The sequence below is a fragment of the Nomascus leucogenys genome, chromosome 4 (genome assembly GCF_006542625.1).
Source record: "Nomascus leucogenys isolate Asia chromosome 4, Asia_NLE_v1, whole genome shotgun sequence".
Lineage (NCBI taxonomy): Eukaryota > Metazoa > Chordata > Mammalia > Primates > Hylobatidae > Nomascus > Nomascus leucogenys.
Genome location: NC_044384.1, coordinates 100,174,930 through 100,196,549, shown reverse-complemented (window position 1 = coordinate 100,196,549; position 21,620 = coordinate 100,174,930). Strand labels below are relative to the sequence as shown.

Here is a 21,620-nt window from a genome sequence, read left to right as displayed (position 1 = left end):
AGGATTACCTCTCTCTTGTCTTTCCTACATCCATGCCTTTTGTCATGCTATTCTTCAATCCGAGTCCTCCTCACCCTTAAAAGGCCTTCTTTAGCAAGTCTTCTTCCTTTGCACTACACTCCCACCTTGTGCATTCGCCAAGTCAGTAGTCAGGTTTAATTGTGCCTAGGAAGCAAGTACCTTGCCAGTGATAAGGTAGCCATGAGTAAGCTTGGGTTCCACATACCCAAAATAATCCATCAGGGGCAATCCATTGTAGGCTGGTGTTCATAGGATTGTTCCATAGCGCACTTAGGCGGGAGTATGTGGCATAAGGGTTAGTGGTATTTGTACAGTTCCAGGCTCTTTTTGACGGAACACAATTGAGATAGCTTAAGTTAGAGGGAGACTAGGCTCTGTGAGGTAACATTGGCCACCACTTGGCTGTGGAGGTGTTGACTGTTAGGGTTTGGTGACAAGTGCTTTCACCTACGGTGCAGCGGGTTTTACTAGTCCACTTGTGGGATTTGCACACCATCCCTCTTACTGGATTGCTAAGTGTCCAGGACTGCGGGCATTCCTGAGGAGTGAAAGTGAGGCTGTAGTTTTGGGATATTAGTAAGTAAGGGGGAATGTCTATGCCATACCATGGCCACTGTTCACTCATACGGGCTCCCCTGCATACCCAGCAATTGGACACATTCATGGTAAGTGCGATGCATTCTTCTAGATCTACAAACAGGTTTTTTTCCTGGTTTGGGAAGGGATACGTCTGCTGGTAGTTTTTTACAAAGGGGTGGAAATACTATGGGTGGTTTTGGGGGGTAGTTGTCGGCTTTGGCTTTTGCTTTGGCTATAATCTGTTCCCTCTTTATGTCCTCTAGCACTTGAGTGTTTACTCTCCGTTGTCCAATTTTGGTGAAGCAAAGCCACTGCTTCCCTTTGCGGCATATAGCCCCATTATGGCATATAGCCCCATTACGACTGCCATATACTCCTAGATGTTTTACTTTATAATAACTTTTCCCTGATTCAACACATTCTTCGACTGAGGCTCCATAACGGGATCTTTCTATATCGGTATGGTAAGTAAAGGACTGTTGCATTTTTCTTCCACAGTAGAAAGACTGATAACACTCACAGCAGCTTGGAGGGCTGCTGTGGACAGCAGGGCGTCTACTGACAGCATTAAGATTGTGATAAGGGATATTCTTGTATTAAGACTTTTGGTGGGCCGGGCGCAGTGGCTCACGCCTGTAATCCCAGCACTTTGGGAGGCCGAGGTGGGTGGATCACGAGGTCAGGAGATCGAGACCATCCTGGCTAACACGGTGAAACCCCGTCTCTACTAAAAATACAAAAAAAAATTAGCCGGGCATGGTGGCAGGCACCTGTAGTCCCTGCTACTCTGGAGGCTGAGGCGGGAGAATGGCGTGAACCCGGGAGGCGGAGCTTGCAGTGAGCCGAGATTGCGCCACTGCACTCCAGCCCGGGCAACAGAGCGAGACTCCATCTCAAAACAAACAAACAAAAAAAGACTTTTGGTTGGGGCCGGGCACGGTGGCTCATGCCTGTAATCTCAGCACTGTGGGAGGCCAAGGCGGGTGGATCACGAGGTCAGGAGTTCCAGACCAGGCTGGCCTACATGGTGAAACCCCATCTCTACTAAAGATACAAAAAATTAGCCTGGAATGGTGGCACACATCTGTAATCCCAGCTACTCGGGAGGCTGAGGAAGGAGAATTGCTTGAACTTGGGAGGCAGAGGTTGCAGTGAGCTGAGATAGCACCACTGCATTCCAGCCTGGGTGAGACTCCATCTCAAAAAAAAAAAACAAAAAAAAACAAAAAAAAAACTTGTGGTTGGAAGTGAGGCACAGCAAGCGGTTGGGTATATACAGGCCATTTCTGGAAGCAGGTAATTAGTCTTCCCCATGTTTACACTTTCTAGGGGGTTTTTGGTTTTAAGAAAGTTTTTTGGTTAATTTAAGCTTGGTAGGAGAAATTGTGCTTGACGACCACTTAGCTGTTAATGTTTTGGAGGAAGACGTAGCCTTGGGGATGAGCTTGACCCTGGTGCGATGGATCCAGTGGGGGAGTCTTTGGACTCTCACTGCAGTTGGTGTGCTGAATATCACAGTGTAGGGGCCTGTCCACTTCGGTCCTAGCTTTTTGTGAAGGTCAGGTTGCAGATGAACATGTCTATGTCTGCAAGACAGTTATGTTGAGAGGACAAGGAGTTGTCGACAGGGAGAGGCATTGCCTCATTTGCTGCTTCACGGATGAAAGACCGTGTCTGGATTACGGAGGGGAGGTAATTCCTGAGTGGCTCAGAGTCTGGTGAGGATGGAGGCCCTAAGACAAAAGTTCAGCCATACATGATTTGGAAAGGACTATAAAAAGAGGATGCTTTTGGTGTTGCACAGAATCTCATGAGGGCGAAAGGGAGATTTCTTGTCCACGACTGATGGGTTTCTAGAGCTAGCTTGGTGAGTTGGGCTTTAAGGACAGAGTTGACTTTTTCAACTTTGCCTTGGCCAGGCACGGTGGCTCACGCCTATAATCCCAGCACTTTGGGAGGCTGAGGCAGGTGGATCATGAGGTCAAGAGATTGAGACCATCCTGGCCAACATGGTGAAACCCCATCTCTACTAAAAAAATACAAAAATTAGCTGGGCATGATGGCAGGCGCCTGTAGTCCCAGCTACTCAGGAGGCTGAGGCAGGAGAATAGGTTGAACCCGGGAGGCGGAGCTTGCAGTGAGCCAAGATCATGCCACTGCACTCCAGCCTAGGCGACAGAGCGAGACTCCATCTCCAACAATAAAAATAAAATAAAATAAAACTTTGCCTGAAGATTGAGGCCTGTAGGGTGTGTGGAGAACCCACTTTATTCCTCAGGATGTAGAGACACCTTAGGTAATTTGGCTGATGAAGGCAGGCCCGTTTTCGGACTGGATGGATGTTGGGAGTCCAAAACGGGGAACTATAGGCATGATGAGAGTTTGTGTGATGATATTTGCACCTTCTGAAGTTGTTGGGAATGCTTCTACCCACCAGGAGAAAGTACAAAGACTAGAAGATAGCGGAGGTGTTTATCGGGCAGCATGTGAGTGAAGTCTACTTGCCAATCTTGCCTGGGTATCTGGTCCCGGGCTTGGTGGGTAGGAAAAGGCAATGACTGGAGGGAACCCGGGGTTGACACTAAATGGCAGATAGAGCAGGACTGGGTAATCTCTCGGACACGGCCGGAAAGCTGAGCACAAGTGAGAATAGGGCGGAGAAGTTGTAAGAGAGGTTTGTAACTGACATGAAAAGGGTTGTGGAGACTTTGGAGGATAGGAATTGTTTGAGAGTGAGGAAGAATGAAGCACCCTTCCTTGACATACCGTGGTCCTTGCTTTTGGAGGTTCTGGGCCTGGAAGTCCTCCTTTTCTTCTGAGGAGTAAAGAGGAGAGAACAACGACAGGGACAGAAACTGGCCTTGCATGGATTATAGGGCTACTTGTTTGGCTACCTGATCTGCTAAAGCATTTCCGGCCGATATAGGATTGTCTGGGATTTGGTGGCCCCTGCAATGAATGATGTCAACTTTCTGTGGGAGCCTGGCAGCTTGAAGGAGCTTGCTAATGAGAGAGCCATTTATGACAGGAGTGTTTTTTGCAGTTAGGAAACCGCGTTCTTTCCAGATAGACGAGTGTGAGTGTACTATATGGAACGCATAACAAGAATCCAAATATATGTTAATTTGTTGTCCGGCTGCTAGAGTGAGAGCTTGAGTGACAGCAATGAGTTCAGCTTTTTGGGAGGTGGTGCCTAGGAGGAGTGGAAAACCCCTGCCCCAGGTTTCAGCACCAGATGAAAGTTCTTGTATCGGTTCAAACCCCGAGAGCGCGCCAACAGACAACACGAGGCGGTGTGGAGCAACACGCTGTTTTAATGAGCGCCTGGGTGCAGGCGGGCTGAGGCCTAAAATGGCATCAGCCCCAAGTGAGGATGGGGCAGGGGTTTTATAGTCTCCTGTAAACAGGAAGTGTCCCAGTCTGACGTAACTGCTACACGGTACCTGGGTGGCCTTTTTCTCTATCTTCAGGGGTAGGCGTCTTCCGGCCAGGGGAGGTGTCTTCTGGCCGGCTCTCTTCCTGCTTCTGCTATCTTGCTGGCGCACACTGCTAGCGCAAGTGGCCTTTTGCCTTGGGACTGGGCCCGAGAAGGGAGCAGTTACTCATCCCTTCAAGCTTTCAGGCCCTGAGGAGAATCTTTCACAGGGCAGTTATCTGGGGCTTCTCACTACACCTACACACCATGTTGCCCCCAAGTTCTGGTCCCTCTGCCTAGAATTCTTCTTCCCTGAGACTTTACGTGGTTCTCAATAGCATTCTTGGCATTCAGGATTCAGCTCACAGGTCACCTGGGTTGATCTTGCCCAATGCCTTCCCTCTTCCAACAGCCTTCCTCCCATACTGGTCTCTGTTTTGTGTTTTCAGAACTTATTAGAATTTGCAATTATTTTGTACTGTCTTTCTCACCTGTTTAGAAGTTAAGCTACTTGAGGGCAGAGACCTGTTCCCTCCTGTTTAGCATTGTGTTCCCCAGGGCATATCAGCATCTGAAATACAACTGGGGAACAATAAACATCTGTTCATCTGAATGAACATCCATATAGGATAGGTTTGTATTAGTCACACTTTACAGACCACACTCTTCCAGGCTCAACTCTGAACATACTTCTTCATTAATGTTGGGGATGGTTATAAGCATGAGCTCTGGACCTAGATGGTCTGCACTCAAACCCCATCCCTCTTCTGACTTCTCAGCTTATTTTTCCACCTTTGAAGTGGAATGTTGATGTGAGGATTAAATGAGTTAATAACTGTAAAATGCTTATGGTCATGCCTGTCATGTCTTATTACTATTCCCCAGCATTGGGTACAGTGCCTGGTACATCTTTTTTTTTTGAGATGGAGTCTCGCACTGTCGCCCAGGCTGGAATGCAATGGCGTGATCTAGGCTCACTGCAAGTTCTGCCTCTCGGGTTCACCCTATTCTCCTGCCTCAGCCTCCGGAGTAGCTGGGACTACAGGTGCCCACCACCATGCCCGGCTAATTCTTGTATTTTTAGTAGAGACGGGATTTCAACATGTTAGCCAGGATGGTCTCGATCTCCTGACCTCGTGATCCACCTGCCTCGGCCTCCCAAAGTGCTGGGATTACAGGCGTGAGTCACTGCGCCTGGCCAGTGCCTGGTACATATTGGTACCCAGTAAATAGTTGCTGAATGGGGAATTTTATGGCATAGCAATTATACTAGGCCGTCATTAGATACTGGGGTTGATTTTTTAAAAATCTCCTAGGACATTATAATCTGGGTGATGAGTGGTATACAAGCAGAAAGATAAAAATATCCCAAGAATGGGATGACTGTTGAAGAAAGCAATACAACTCTCTGTCACCTTGGAATCTAGTTGAGAGTGATCATGGCTTTGGCATTCAGAAGTGAGGGAGGGCCATTAAGTGTGGCTAGTGGACGCAGGATTGAGCTAATTCTCATGGAATAAGCAGGAGGTGAAATAGATAAAATGAAGAGGGTGGCTTGAACCTGGGAGGTGGAGGATGCAGTGAGCCGAGATCACGACACTGCACTCCAGCCTGGGTGACAGAGCAAGACTCCATCTCAAAAAAAAACAAACAAAAAAAAAAAATGAAGAGAGTTTTTTTCCATGTGTGTTTTCATGGTGATGAAGAAAGCCTTGTTCTGGTTTCTGATTAACAAACAAGTCCCTGGTGAATTTTGCCTAATCCCAGAAGGGCAGTCCCAGATCTTTTAAACTCACTCAAAGGTATAGCCAACAATAGGTAGGTATATGCATAAATCACTCTAGGGACTTCCCCTAAGAGAACCAAATCTTTCTACAGGTGAATTTGGGGGTACCATGAATCTCAGAGGTTGTTGTGAGGGCATGACATCATCCAAGTAGTCAGGGAAGCTCTAGAAGGGTGAGGAAACAGATGTTACAGAAGGACAATGGCATCCTGGGAGGAAGGAATGGAAGAGGCTTCCATCACCAGGGGAGCTAGCTCTGGCCTTTGTGGCTCCAACTTTAGTGACATGAGAAATATAAGTGCCGATGTTTTGGTGGTTGTGCCTTAAGTCTTTTAACTGGGGGCCGGGGGAATTAACAATAGGAGTGTGTGTGTGTGTGTGTGTGTGTGTGTGTGTGTGTGTGTGTGTGTGTTTAAATATATCTGGCCAAACTGACTGGTTTCTTTTTCCTCTCTTTGGTAGTCTCTGGGGCACTCATGTGAATCTGTTTCAACTCCTGAGGCCAAATCTGCTCTATGTGTCACCTGGAGAGTCCCAGCTAAGAGGCCAAATGGGTAAAATGCAAGACGTGAAGCTGGGAGAGGTCGGAATGCTGATCTGACCTCAGGCTGCTGGAGAGAAGTTAACTAGCTTTTTAAAATCTTTATTTATTTTTTTAAGAGACAGTGTCTTGCTATATTGCCCAAGCTGAACTTGAATTCCTGGGCTCAAGTAAGCCTCCTGCCTCAGCCTTCTGAGAAGCTGGGACTACAGAAATGTGCCACTGCACTTGGCTGGAACCAGCTTTTGAGGCATCCTTTGCCTCTGAAGAACCTAGGATGAAGTTCCTCTTACCTGAGGAAGCAGAGGAGCTTCCAGAGGCTTTGACTGTGCTGCTTTCTAACCCATGAGCCTGCTGTTTCCAGAAAGGACACTCTATTAGTCTGTTCTCACACTGCTATAAATAAATGCCTGGCACTGGGTAATTTATAAAGAAGAAGTTTAATTGGCTCATGGCTATACAGAAAGCATGATGCTGGCATCTGCTGGGCTTCAGGGGAGGACTCAGAAAACTTACATTCATGGTGGAAGGCGAAGGGGGAGCGAGCACCTCACAAGGCTGGAGTAGGAGGAAAAGAGAAGGGGGGGGAGGTGCCATACACTTTTTTTTTTTTTTAAGATGGCCTCACTGTTGCCCAGGTTGGAGTGCAGTGGCACAATCTCAGCTTGCTGCAACCTCCGCCTCCTGGGTTCAAGTGATTCTCCTGCCTCGGCCTCCCAAGTAGCTGAGATTACAGACACACACCATCATGCCTGGCTAATTTTTGTATTTTTAGTAGAGACAGGCTGGTCTCAAACTCCTAACCTCAGGTGATCCACTCGCCTTGGCCTCCCAAAGTGCTGGGATTACAGGTATGAGCCACCGTGCCTAGCCGGCACCATACACTTTTAAACAACCAGATCTTGTGAGAACTCACAAGAAGAGAACCAAAGGGACAGTGCTAAGCCATTCATGAAGGATCTACCCCCATGATCCCATTACTTCTCACCAGACCCCACCTCCAACGTTGGGGATTACAATTCAACACGAGATTTGGGTGGGGACACAGATCCATATCAGATAGCAAAGTGCCTTTTGACAGGCAGAACCCTTTCATTACCTCCAGAAAATAATATAAATGAAAAATCAGGCATATGTGTGTCTCAGAAGCCAAGGGGATATGTAAAAATGGGAAATTTGAGAACACCTGAAAATTAGGATTTTTTTTTGGAACACCTTCTGCAGATCTAAATTCCCATCTATAGTTAGCTCCAAAAATGACCGCATCTGGTATCTTAGAGGTGTGAAGGCCTAGAAAAGGGAAGTGGGGACGAGAAAGGAATTGCTATCCTCTTGATTTTATGAGTAAAATACAAAGCCTTCAAAGAAAGATGCGCTTTCGTAATTTAAAACATCATTTTGTCGGCCAGAGATGGTGGCTCACGCCTGGTGGCCCAGCACTTTGGGAGGCCGAGATGGGCCGGATCACCTGAGGTCAGGGGTTCGAGACCCGCCTGCCAAACATGGCGAAACCCCGTCTCTACTAAAAATACAAAAAATTAGCGGGGCGTGCTGGCGGGCGCCTGTAATCCCAGCTACTCGGGAGGCTGAGGCGGGAGAATCGCTTGAACCCAGGAGGCAGAGGTTGCAGTGAGCCAAGATCCCGCCACTGCACTCCAATCTGGGCGACAAGAGCGAAACTCCGTCTCAAAAAAAAAAAAAAAAAAAAATCATTTTGTCAACATTCACTTCTTGGGAAGAGGAGAAGAGAACCTGAGGCTATAGTGGAGAGAGCTGTTACAGTCCCATCAGTAACTGGAGCCCACATGGCAGTAATTCCCAACTTGAGGAAGGAGAACCTGCATCCTTAACCTCCACTTGAGTGTCAACAATCAAAAAAGCCCCCTTTTGCCTCTGCTTCTCTTCCAGGGAATTCTGAAGACAGCTTCACTTAACAGGAAACAGGATGGTAGGTGGGGACCGAGGGTGAAAAAGGAAGAGTTACATGATGCGCATAATTTCAAGGGCCCTTGAAGGCTGAGCACAACCTACGTTGGAGGCAATAGTAGCAGCAGCATTGGCAGGATCAGTAACATTCGTACCCCGGTGTAGAGCTCCCTGTCTCTGAGCTAGGTATTCGCATCACCTCATTCAATCCTAACAAGCCGCCTAGATTATTCCCAATGAGAAATGAGGAGAAACTGAGGCTCAATTGAGACGCTAAATAGCTGGCGAGTGCAAAACCATTCCGTTGGACCCACCCCTAGAACCATTCTCAGGCAGCTTCTGGCTTGGGATTTCCGTGCGGCATTCATTCCAGAAAAGGTCCCATCCAGGCAGGAATCGCCACACACCCGGCGCAGGGGAACGGCCTTCAGTCGGCTCTCAGCGGAACTTTCCTCTCCGCGGCGCGTGTTCCCGTCCGTGCGGTCGGGCGCGCGGGCCGGGAGGGGGACGCTTTCTGGCGCGGACCGCGAGCGGAGGCTGGCGAGCGCCGCCGCCGGTGGAGACCGACGCTTGGCCAGAGCCAGCCCGCGGCGCCCGGGCCTGGCCGGCTGCTTCCCGCCTCAGCCGCCGCCCCCGCCTCCGCCGCCGCAGACTTTGTCTAGGCGGGCGAAGCTGAACGTGAGGTCCCTCGGCCTTGCGCGGTCCGGCGCGGCCCGGAGCCGCGGCGCAGGAGGTGAGAGCCGGTGCCGGTTCCTCGCTCCCGGCCGGGGCCGCCGGGTCCCGCAACAATGGGGACCGACTGGAGACGCGGCCTGGGCCCCTGCCATGCAGTGGCTCGGGGCAGCTAGATGGACCCAGCGGCCCGGGCCTTCGGGGCACGGGGTCCCACCCGGGAAACTCCAGTGGCCGGAGGCTTGGCGGGGGTCTTGGGCCTCGACCCGGGGCCTCAGTGGCTTGATATTTGAGGATTTCGTAGCCGGGGAAGGGAGTCATAGGGACACGGAGACTTAACTGTGGTCGCTCTGCGCTTTTGGCGCTGGATGCTGGCGCCCCGGAGGATGACCAGAGCGCGGTGTGGGGTTGGGGAAGTATTTGGAATTTTAGGGGCTTCTCTGTGTGTAATCCCTAAGGCGCATCTGGATGCATCTCCTCGACCCCCTCTCCTGAGGTCTGGGAATTTGGCAGACTGGGGTCGGGCTGGGGCAGAAGAGGTATTGAGAGTTTAGCTTCCCTGAGGTAACTGGTGATTAGTTCCTGGAAAGGCAGGAGCTCAGCTGGGCAAAGGAGAGTTAAGCAGAGAGCTGGATCCTCCGGGGCCCTGATGCACCCTGACGAGGAGTGGTTCTCAGGCAAGGAACTTATCACAGGAGTGAGTAGTGGCACACGGTGAGTAGTGCTAGCTGTCTTGCCGTTAGGGTGAGGCCGGTGGGAGTTGTGGTTTGGGGAGTTGTGGTAGAGGAGGGTTGATAGGCTACTGAGATTGGAGAATCAGCTTTATGTGGGTCATGGTGGTGGCAGCCTGGGAGATGAACAAGGAAACTTTGCAGAGTGGGCTTCCTGATGGAGAATGACCTCTTACTGCGTGGGAGTGGGTGACTCAGATCTGTTAGGATTCCTGTTGCTTGCTAGAGATTGTGGCTGACTATGTTGGTGGCTGAACATTGAGGTGGATGCAACTGGAAGGGTTATGTGGGGCTGGATGAGTTTGTTCCCACGTAGAGGACAGTGTGGACCTTTCTTTCTTACTCCAAGTCAGGGTGGTGGCTGTCATTGACAACATTTTAAGTAAGGAATTTCTTTGTGGTATTTGGATCCAAAGATTTTCTCTGTTCATTTTTTTCTTTCCTCCGTTGTTTTTGAATTGCGACTCATAGTTTCTTTTCAGCACTGTGGCTATTGTTTGAAATGATAGACAAACTTAGACTTCATCATACATGTAAGTTCCAGGCGTTTTCAGTCCAATTCTTATAAATCTAAATTTAAAAGCTTCTTTTCACTAATTTGTGTGCCATTGTTTAATGTTTGCAACATTAAAGAAGGATAGGAAAACCCTAACATTTATGTTGTTAAATGGTCTTTCCATCTTTAAATCCATGAAATTTCATCTTCTCTTACTGCCATGAAGTGAGTTCATTGAATCTGTTAAATCTTAGTGACTCTCATTTCAGCATCCTTGTTTACTCTCACAGGACATTGTCTTCACTAGAAGTATTATCCATCTTCAATGAATTTGGCCTGTACACTGTCTCCCTGTGACAATCTGTATCATTGAAAGACAGTAAGCAAACTCCAACTCTGAGGCCTGCAGCTGTGGGCCAGAGCTCTGTATGTATTATTCAGGCAAAAGTTGGTGTGTTGTCTGTAGGTGAGGTATAAAGGGAACCCTACATGAACAAAAACAGTATCAGAATCATTGTACCTTCTGAGTTTAGAGTGGTAGGAAGTATAGCCTAACTGGAGTCTAGTATAAACTTTCAAGTGCAATATTAGGTAATTCTGTTTGTAGTTGTACTGATAGTTCTCATTATTGTAAACATTATCTTTTTCCTTAAGCTTTAAATAATTATTTTTCTTCAATGGCATTCTTTCTTTCTTGGCTGGGTGTGGTGACTAACGCCTGTAATCCCAACACTTTGGGATGTCGAGGCGGGCGGATCACATGAGGTCAGGAGATCGAGCCTGCATGGCGAAACCCTGTCTCTAATAAAAATACAAAAATTAGCCGGGTGTTGTGGCATGTGCCTGTAGTCCCAGCTACTCTGGAGGCAGAGGCACAAGAATCCCTTGAACCTGGGAGGCAGAGGTTACAATGAGCCGAGATCGTGCCACTGCACTCCAGCCTCGGCAACAGAGAGAGACTCTGACTCAAAAAAAAAAAAAAAAAGTAGTATTCTTTCTCTCCCTCCATTCATTCTTTCATAAGCCAACATTTATTGCATTTTGCCAGGCACTGCTTTGGGCACCTCAAAAATGCTGATGATATTTTTAACATTTTGTTAGTGGTAGTTCCTGGTTTAGAGGTGGTTATAGGTCTATGAAGAAAGAAGTGATTCAGGTATATCAAGCTTTTAATCAGTAAAGACATTGAATAACGTTTTTATAATGTATTAATTTTGACTCGTGACAGTTAATTATCTTAACATCTCCATGGAAAAAGTTTAGCTATCACTGTGAGTTCATGTTGTTATGGGATTATTTTTGCACTATTTTATACACCTGTTAATTTTAAGTACTCCTGTAGACAAACCACAGGTAAAACATTTTGTTTTGGTGTATGTCTCAACGAGCAGTGATTTACAAATACTATATGTGTTCAGATTCCCCAGGAAGCCATCACACTCCTTCCCACTGTGGTTTTGGGAGCATGAAGGCGTTGCTTATCCCCTGTGTCTGGTTCACTGTATGTAGGCTGGGAGTGTCTGCTGATCACTTGGAGTGCTGTCCCTTGGAACAGGAGGAGTAAGATTGAGGTAAGGCTCAGTCTGTTTGAAAGTCATTTGCCTCTTAATTTTTACTGCATAAAATATAATGTAAATCTGAATGTTTTTTGCTTTGTTACTCTTCATTCTGATCTATTAAAATGAAATTATGCCTTTTGCTGTCTATCTCTCTGTGTATATATCTTGGGCAAAAATAAATGAAGAAATGTCAAATCAAGGTATTTAGATAATAAATGAATTCTTCAAAATATCTCTCATTTTCCATCTGGACTATTCACTTGATCAAAGAAAATAAAAACTTGTGTATTTGTTGCCTTAAAGGCAAGGTGATTGCTTAAATAAATGTTTTTGGCCACCTCTTAGTTAAATGGATCAACTTCAGAAACTCTTGGAAATAAGGCTTAGAGTTTTCTGTTTCTTTAGAAAAAGTCTGAGAGAAGAAATGTCTGGTACAATGGGAAGAGCTTGGTTTTTGGAGTCTTCCCACTTTTTCTTGCTCAATTTTTGACCCTGGATAAGCTGTTAACCTCTCTGAGCTTTGGTTTGGTTTTCTTTTTCCATCTGTAAAATGGGCCTAATACAGCCTTCTTTACAGATTGCATCGAGGACTGGAGATGAGGGCCTCAAGCTTTGAGGGTGGTCAGTGCTGGTTGTCAGTAGTAGTTAATGTGTATTATTATATAGGACCTCTAATCTCAGTAGTAGTAATAGTAGGAATGTGGCTGGGTGCTGTGGTGTTGTACAGGGTTCAAGTTTCCTTGTCTGGTGAGGAAGGCAGCTGTCTGCACCTGTTGGCACTCTGGACAGGTGAGGAAATTTTGAGGTTGTCTTTTTTTTTGAGACGGAGTCTTGCTCTGTCGCCCAGGCTGGGGTGCAGTGGCGCAATCTTGGCTCACTGCAAGCTCCGTCTCCCAGGTTCACGCCATTCTCCTGCCTCAGCCTCCCGAGTAGCTGGGACTACAGGCGCCTGCCACCATGCCTGGCTAATTTTTTGTATTTTTAGTAGAGACGGGGTTTCATCGTGTTAGCCAGGGTGGTCTCGATCTCCTGACCTCGTGATCCGCCCGTCTTGGCCTCCCAAAGTGCTGGGATTACAGGTGTGAGCCACCCCCCCGGCCAAGGTTGTCTTTATTCAGTGCTGGTAGGCAGGAGTCCACACTATAAAGTCCAAGGTCATTCCTGGCAGTAGAAGGTTTTTTCCTGACAGTTTGTATGGAGAAGCCAGGAGGTAACTGTTTGGCATTGTTTGGGAACAGTGGGCATTCCCATTGATAGAACACTAGAGTATACCAGGCAGCATTGTGTTCTATATGGCCCCTGATCAGGACATTTCTCTATCTTTCTTCTGCTGGCACCAGAGACCTGGCTTTGGTGTTTTTGCCAGGAATTCTCCAGATGCAGGAGAGATTTGTCATTTTCTTTAATTGGGGCTACTTTGGTAAAATCTAGCACTCTGTTCAGGCATGTTTTTGATGAACAGACTTAGTTATAGAATTTTCACTTTTATTTTTTCCCAATAAGAGAAGAAAAAAAAAGTCCCATTAATATTCAAGAGAAAAATAAGTAGAGGCCAGAAGTGATTTGAAATAACTGGTCTCTAATTTCTTCCAGTCTTGCTGTAGTCAAATGCCCCCTTCATTCTGGTGGTCTTTAATTCTAGATAAGAGTAAATAATGGCCAGTCGTGGTGTCTCACACCTGTAATCCCAGCACTTTGGGAGGCCGAGGCGGGCGGATCACCTGAGGTTGGGAGTTCGAGACCAGCCTGACCAACATGGAGAAATCCTGTCTCTACTAAAAATACAAAATTAGCCGGGCATAGTGGCGCATGCCTGTAATCCCAGCTACTCAGGAGGCTGAGGCAGGAGAATTGCTTGAACCCAGGAGGCGGAGGTTGCGGTGAGCAGAGGTTGTGCCATTGCACTCCAGCCTGGGCAACAAGAGCGAAACTCCATCTCAAAAAAAAAAAAAAAAGAGTAAATAATATATCTCTGGTCTCGAACATCTAGACCCTGGCCTGTCTCTGCTTCAGCATCTCATAAGGACCTTTATGACCTGGCCCCTTCTTTATCTTCCTTTCTAGTTTTTCCTCTGCCACATTTACTCTGGCACGTGAGGCTCAGTTATAGTGAACTCCTTGAAGGTCCCAGCATTCTCAGGCTATTCCTTCTGTGATATTTTGCTCTCTATTCTACAGCTTGGCTGACTCTAAGGCTTGAACCAGGAGTTCGGGCACCACCTTCTCTTAATAAAAGCCTTCCTTGATTCCCTCCAGGTTCAGCAGAATGCCTCTCTTCTGTATGACACTGCGGTCTGTGCAAGCTTTTATAATCATACTGTCCTGCTAAGTTTTAGTATTTTTTTAAAAAATTATATTTTTTCCTCGAATTCCTTTTTACCATGTTTTGGTATTTTTTTTGTGTTTCCCATACCTAGTTTATTACCTACTTGAAGGCAGGAGCTTGTCTTGTTTATATCCCAGCACCTGACCATTTTTGGCACAGGGTAGCTACTTGGCAAATGTTTGTTGAATGAACAAATGAATAACCTTTGCTTATGAAATAACAGGAAATCATTCACTGTGGAGCTAGTGGTGTGATGAGAGTTCTGACTTCATGGCTGCATCTGATCCTGGCTGAAGCAGTATCTCTGCTTTTGTTTTTCCAGGTTGCTAAAGGCAACACTTTGTTGTGAGAATGTGTTGCTTATTCATTTGTTCATAATTTTGAGGCTGGAGGGCTTATTTGCTTTTTTGGGTCTTGCAAACATTTCATTTGGGAGAAAATGTGACAGTTCTTCATTGGTATTGTCTGATCTTCTGCAGGCCATTTACTGCTCTGAGTGCTTTGTCCTCATATGTAAAGAAGTGATTAGCTGGTTTGGGCCACAGGGTGTCTAGACAACTAAGTACTGGTAAGCCACCACCTGCTGGGAATGGGTAATGACTTTGATTGATTGATTGATTGGAGATGGAGTCTTGCTCTATCACCCAGGCTGGAATGCAATGGCACGATCTTGGCTCACTGCAACCTCAACCTCCTCAGTTCAAGCTATTCTCCTGCCTCAGCCTCCCGAGTAACTAGGACTATAGGTGCGCCACCATGCCTGGCTAATTTTTGTATTTTTAGTAGAGACGGAGTTTCTCCATATTGGCCAGGCTGGTCTTGAACTCCTGACCTCAAGTGATCTGCCCATCTTGGCCTCCCAAAGTGCTGGGATTATAGGCATGAACCACTGCGCCTGGCCTGGGAATGGGTAATGGATTTAACACTAGGATATTGTGAATTTTGCTGCCTGGTTGGCCTTTTGGAGACCCATCTGAGCTCAGTGTCACCATATACAGGAAATACGATTATTTGAGCAAACTTTATTCAGGAGTTAGAATTCAGTGACTATAAAATTATCTGTATCCATTTTCTGCTCAGTCTAATACTGTACTAATTCTGAAGTGTCTGGAGCTGTATGTTCTGAGTTATTTACCTAGAAGTTAGAGAATTGTGCCAATTTATTTAGTTACCCTCCTGGATCTTTTTTGTTGTTGCTGTTGTTTTGTTTTTGAGATGGAGTCTTGCTCTGTCGCCCAGGCTGGAGTCCAGTGGTGCGATCTCAGCTCACTGCAACCTCTGCCTCCTGGGTTCAAGTGATTCTCCTGCCTCAGCCTCCTGAGCAGCTGGGATTACAGGCGCGTGCCACCACGCCTGGCTAGTTTTTGTATTTTTAGTAGAGTCAGGGTTTCACCATGTTGGTCAGGCTGATCTCGAACTCCTGACCTTGTGATCCGCCTGCCACTGCTTCCCAAAGTGCTGGGATTACAGGCGTGAGCCACGATGCCTGGCCACCCTCCTGGATCTTAGTGGTAAAATAACTTGAGTATACTATCTAAATTACTTTGAATTAGTTTTTTTAAGATTTTTTTAATTTTTAATTTTTTTTTTTTGAGACAGAGTCTCTCTCTGTCACCCACGCTAGAGTAAGTACAGTGGCATGATCATAGCTCACTGTAGCCTTGACCTCTCAGGCTCGAGCAATCCTTTCACCTCAGCTTCTTGAGTAGCTGGGAGTACAGGCATGCATGACCTTGCCTGGCTAATGTTTATATTTTTTGTAAAGGCAGGGGTCCCACTATGTTACGCAGGCTGGTCTTGAACTCTTGGGCTCAAGTGATCCTTCTGCATTGGCCTCCCAATCAAATTAGTTTTTATGGGTGATTAGACTGCATAGAAATCCCTACTGAAGGCTGGGTGTTAGGAAGCTTATCAAAGCCTACATCAATTCTTTTTTTTTTGGAGACGGAGTCTCACTCTGTAGCCCAGGCTGGAGTAAAATGGCATAATCTCAGCTCACTGCAACCTCTGCCTCCTGGGTTCAAGTGATTCTCCTGCCTTAACTTCCCAAGTAGCTGGGATTACAAGTATGTGCCACCGCACCTGGCTAATTTTTGTATTTTTAGTAGAGACAGGGTTTCGCCATGTTGGCCAGGCTGCTCTTGAACTCTTGACCTCAGGTGATCCCCCCTCTTCGGCCTCCCAAAGTGCTAGGATTACAGGTGTGAGCCACCATGCCCGGCCAAATGCAATTATTCTTTCATGCAAGTGATAAAATAACAGACTGCAGAAAATAAAAGCATGAAAAGTAACTGTAGTTAGGTTAAAGATAAAAGTTGATATCAGATAAAAAGGAAAACTGAGGCCCGGACACTGTGGCTCACGCCTGTAATCCCAGCACCTTGGGAGGCTGAGGCAGGCGGATCACCTGATATCGGAAGTTTGAGACCAGCCTGATCAACATGGAGAAACCCCGTCTCTACTAAAAGTACAAAATTAGCTGGGTGTGGTGGCACATGCCTGTAATCTCAGCTACTCAGGAGGCTGAGGCAGGAGAACCGCTTGAACCTGGGAGGGAGAGGTTGTGGTGAGCTGAGATCGTGCCATTGCACTCCAGCCCAGGCAACAAGAGCGAAACTCCGTCTCAAAAACAAAAAACACTGAGGCACTTTGAATTTGGCAGTAGCTGTTAAAAATTGATGACATTTTGTGAGCAGTGTAGAGAAGTTAGGAGGAAGTTGTTGAGGCCAGGCGTGGTGGCTCACGCCTGTAATCCCAGCACTTTGTGAGGCTGAGGCAGGCAGATCACCTGAGGTCAGGAGTTTCAGGCCAGCTTGGCTAACGTGGCGAAACCCTATCTCTACTAAAAATACAAAAATTAGCTGGATGTGGTGGTGCACGCCTGTAGTCCCAGTTACTTGGAAGGCTGAGGCACGAGAATCGCTTGAACCCAGGAGGCAAAGGTTGCAGTGAGCCGAGATCTCACCACTTCATTCCAGCCTGGGCAACAGAGTGAAACTTGACTCTGTCTTTAAACAAACAAACAAGCAAACAAAAAACAAACAAAAAAAATGAAAGTTGTTGGTTGGCTAGGTGCAGTGGCTTATGCCTGTAATCCCAGCACTTTGGGAGGCTGAGGTGGGAGGGTTTCTTGACCCCAGGAGTTTAAGACTAGCCTGGGGCAACATAGAGCTTGTCTCTACAAAAAAATTAAATAAAAATTAGCTGGGCAAGGTGACACACACCTAGAAGTTATGAACCACATCTGAGCTGCCAGTCTCCCAGTTAGGAGACTGAGGTGGGAAGATTGCCTGAACTCCAGAGATAGAGGCTGGAGTGAGCTGTAATTGTGCCACTATCCTCCAGCCTGGGCGGCGACAGAGTAAGACTCTGCCTCAAAAAAAAAAAAAAAAAAAAAAAGTAGGAAGATGTTATATTATAGATTGAAAGCAATACAAACACAGAAAATTTCAGCCAGTAGAGGCACATTGGAGGTACTAACATGTGCTTATGATTTTATAGTACCATCAATAGTAGGCAGAAATGAAAAATGTTTGCTTTACTGTGTTAAGTATACTTTGCTTATGTTTGATGTTGTAGTTTATAGAACACTTTTTTTTTTTTTTTTAATGTTTGGGACAAGGTCTGGCTCTGTCACCCAGACTGGAGTGCCGTGGCATGATCTCAGCGTACTGCAGCCTCCACCTCCTGGGTTCAAGTCATCCTCCCTCCTCAGCCTCTTGAGTAGCTAGGACTAATGGCATGTGCCACTGTGCCCAGCTAATTTTTGTATTTTTTGGAGAGAGAGGGTTTTGCCATGTTAGCCAGGCTAGTCTTGAACTCCTGAGTTCAAGCGATTCACTCACCTTGGCCTCGCCAAGTGTGGGGATTACAGACATGCCCAGCCTATAAAATTCTTTCTTTCCCTTTTTTTTTTTTTTGAGACGGAGTTTTGCTCTTTTTGCCCAGGCTGGAGTGCAGTGGTGCGATCTCGGCTCCCTGCAACCTCTGCCTCCTGCGTTCAAGCGATTCTCCTGCCTCAGCCTCCCGAGTAACTGGGATTACAGGCACCCGCCACCACGCCTGGTTACTTTTTTGTATTTTTAGTAGAGACGGGGTTTCGCCATGTTGGGCAGGCTGGTCTTGAACTCCTGACCTCAGGTGATCTGCATACCTCGGCCTCCCAAAATGTTGGGATCACTGGTGTGAGCCACTGCGCCAGCCACTTTCTTTTTTTTTGAGACAGAGTCTTGCTCTCTCGCCCATGCTGGAGTGCAGTGGTGTGATCTCAGCTCACTGCAACCTCTGCCTCCCAGGTTCAGGCAATTCTCTTTTTTTTTTTTTTGAGATGGAATCTCACTCTCTCACCCAGGCTGGAGTACAGTGGCGTGATCTTGGCTCACTGCAACCTCCGCCTCCCAGGTTCAAGCGATTCTCCTGCCTCAGCCTCCCGAGTAGTTGGGATTACAGGCATGTGCCACCAAGCCCGGCTAATTTTTGTATTTTTAGTAGAGATGAGGTTTCACCATGTTGGTCAGGCTGGTCTGGAACCCTGACCTCGTGATCTGCCCACCTTGGCCTCCCAAAGTGCTGGGATTACAGGCATGAGCCATCGCGCCCAGCCAGTCCAGGCGATTTTCTTGCCTCAGCCTCCCGAGTAGCTGGGATTACAGGCACCCGTCATCATGCTTGGCTAATTTTTGTATTTTTGTAGGGATAGGGTTTCACCATGTCGGCCAGGCTGGTCTTGAACTCCTGACCTCAGGTGATCCGCCTGCCTTGGCCTCCCAAAGTGCTGGGATTACAGGCGTGAGCCACCACGCCCGGCCAACATTTTCATATGTATATTTACTTCATCCTCCCAACAACCCTGTGAGGCAAATTATCCCCATTGTACAGATGAGGAAGCAAACCTGAAAAGGTGAAGTGGCTTGCTTTTCGGTACACAGAGCTGATAATAAGAAAAGCTGGGAATTGCTGCCTGTTTTCTGATTCTAAGTTTAGAGCCCTTTTTATGTCCTCATAGGATATTGTTAGGGCTTCAGTTTGGGATGACAGTCATCCCTTATTTCAGGCTGCTGGCCAATAGAGGATACAAACAGGGAAGATAGTGGTACACAGTGAGTAGAATCTCTGCTCTGTTATAGCAGCCCAGTAACTCTGCTTTTTTTTTTTTTTTTTTGAGATGGAGTCCTGCTCTGTTGCCCAGGCTGGAGTGCAGTGGCGCCAACTCAGCTCACTGCAACCTCCGCTTCCCGGGTTCAAACGATTCTGCCTCAGCCTCTCAAGTAGCTGGGATTACAGGTGCGGGCCACCATGCCCGGCTAATTTTTTTGTATTTGTTTTTTGAGATGGAGTCTCACTCAGCTGCCCAGGCTGGAGTGCAATGGCGTGATCTTGGCTCACTGCAACCTCTGCCTCCTGAGTTCAAGCTATTCTCCCTGCCTCAGCCTCCCGAGTACCTGGGATTACAGGCGCCCACCCCCACGCCCAGCAAATTTTTGTATTTGTAGTAGAGATGGGGTTTTGCCATTTGGCCAGGCTGGTCTCGAACTCCTGGTCCTCAGGTGATCTACCTGCCTTGGACCCCGAAAGTGCTGGGATTACAGGCGTGAACCACCGCTCCCAGCCTAGCAGCCCAGTAACTCTGGAAGAGCTGGCTGCTGGAGGAACCTAGAGGGAGCTCTACTCTCTTCACAGATTGCTTAGTGGTCAGGAGAAAAATCCAGAGCCAGGTGGACATAGTTCTGCAATTGAGGCCCATGAAACAAGTAGGAATCTTTCTCCTAATGTATATTGTATAGAAATTGGAAGAAAGAAGCTGGGCACGGTGGCTTATACCTGTAATCCCACCACTTTAGGAGGCTGGGGGTGGGGGTGGGGGGGGGGGGTGTCACCTGAGGTCAGGAGTTCGAGACCAGCCTGGCCAACATGGTGAAACCTCATCTCTACTAAAAACACAAAAATTAGCCAGACGAGGTGGTGCACACCTGCAATCCTAGCTACTCAGGATGCTGAGGCAGGAGAATCACTTGAACCCGGGAGGTGGAGGTTACGGTGAACCGAGATTACGCCACTGCACTCCAGCCTGGGTGACAGAGCGAGTCTCCATCTCAAAAAAAAAAGGGTGGGGGGAAGGAAAATGGATGCATTCTGTCTTGAGCTCTGCTGTCATTGTGCCTTCCAGTCCCACTGTCTCCCACACCCTATCTCTTCATTTTTCTTTCCCTGTGTTTCACCTACCTCCCCTACTAGCTTGGCTCTGGTTGGTCGTGGTCCACAGTTCCAGTATTCCTTCCCCAGGTATTAGAACCCTTTGATTCCCTGACTTTGTGCCCTGCCGGCTATGCTAGTTGCTATCTCTGAATTCTCTTGCCTGGCTGCTTTTCACTGCCCCTAGGGTGCCCATTCCCAGTGTTTCTGGACAGTCAGGAAAGTGAGCTGTCTTGGTTGCTGGTAGTTCCCACTGCCTTACTTGAGCTGATCTCTCTGCCCCTCAGGGTGCTCCTGTGCTGCCTCCTAAGGGTCCCATTTCCTATAGCAGCTGTTTACATGTTTCCCAAAGGTGCCTTTCCCCCAGGCTCTGGACCAGTGACCTCATTTTAGGGCTTGTGCTCTCAAATATTTTCCCTATTCTTTCTGTCACCATACCTTCGTCATCCAGTCTGTTGCTCTTAGAAAGTCCTTGACCTTTTTTCCCTGGTTACATAAACAACGTATGAGTACAGTGAAATTCAGGCATTTTTAAATAGGGAAAGGAAACCATAATTCCATATCTCATTATTAACTACCATTAAGAATTTAGGCCTGCTGGGTGTGATGGTTTAATGCCTGTAATCCCAACACTTTGGGAGGCCAAGGCGGGTGGCTTGCTTAAGTCCAGGATTTTGAGACCCTCCTGGGCAACATAGGGAGGCTCTATCTCTACAAAAACACAAAAATTACCTGAGTGTAGTGGTGCACCCCTGTTTTCCCAACTACTTAGGAGGCTGAGGTGGGAGGATTGCCTGACCCTGGGAGGTAAAGGATGCAGTGAGCTGCGATTGTGCCACTGCACTCTGGCCTAGGGCAACACAGTGAGATCCTGTCTCTAAAAATCAGTAAATAAAGTCCAGGCACAGTGGCTTACACCTGTAATCCCAGCATTTTGGTTTGGGAGGCCGAGGGAGGCAGATCATTTTAGGTCAGGAATTCAAGAACTGCCAGGCCAACATGGTGAAACCCTGTGCCTACTAAAAATATAAAAATTAGCTGGTATGGTGGTACATGCCTGTAATCCCAGCTACTTGGGAGGCTGAGGCACAAGAATCCCTTGAACCCAGGAGGTGGAGGTTGCAGTGAGCGGGAGATGGCGCCACTGTACTCCAGCCTGGGTGACAGTCATACTAACAGATGTGTGTACGTGTGTAAGAGAAAGTAATTCCTTTGTACAGAAATGGGGTCATAGTCTACCTTTCTGTGACTTTTTTTTCCCATTTAATCTTTTTTTGTTGTTGAGACAAGGTCTCGGTCTGTCACCCAGGCTGGAATGCAGTGGCATGATGATAGCTCTTTGTAGCCTTGACCTCCCAGGCTCAAGCAGTCCACCT

The 21,620-nt window shown here is 47.3% G+C and overlaps 1 protein-coding gene and 1 pseudogene across 3 annotated transcripts in view; one reads left to right on the top strand and one right to left on the bottom strand.

The window, feature by feature from the left end:
* Positions 1–388: 388 nt before the first annotated feature.
* Positions 389–1,884, bottom strand: LOC115834665 (annotated as a pseudogene).
* Positions 1,885–8,800: 6,916 nt separating this feature from the next.
* Positions 8,801–21,620, top strand: part of RAD54L2 (RAD54 like 2) — a 126,078-nt gene continuing 113,258 nt past the window's right edge. For 2 of the 3 annotated variants that reach the window (XM_003257126.4, XM_030811674.1), the window contains exon 1: positions 11,146–11,738. The gene's annotated coding sequence lies outside the window, so the exon portion shown is untranslated. Of the gene's footprint in view, positions 9,002–11,145; positions 11,739–21,620 lie in introns of those variants that run through there. The other variant, XM_030811673.1, reaches the window with a different exon arrangement.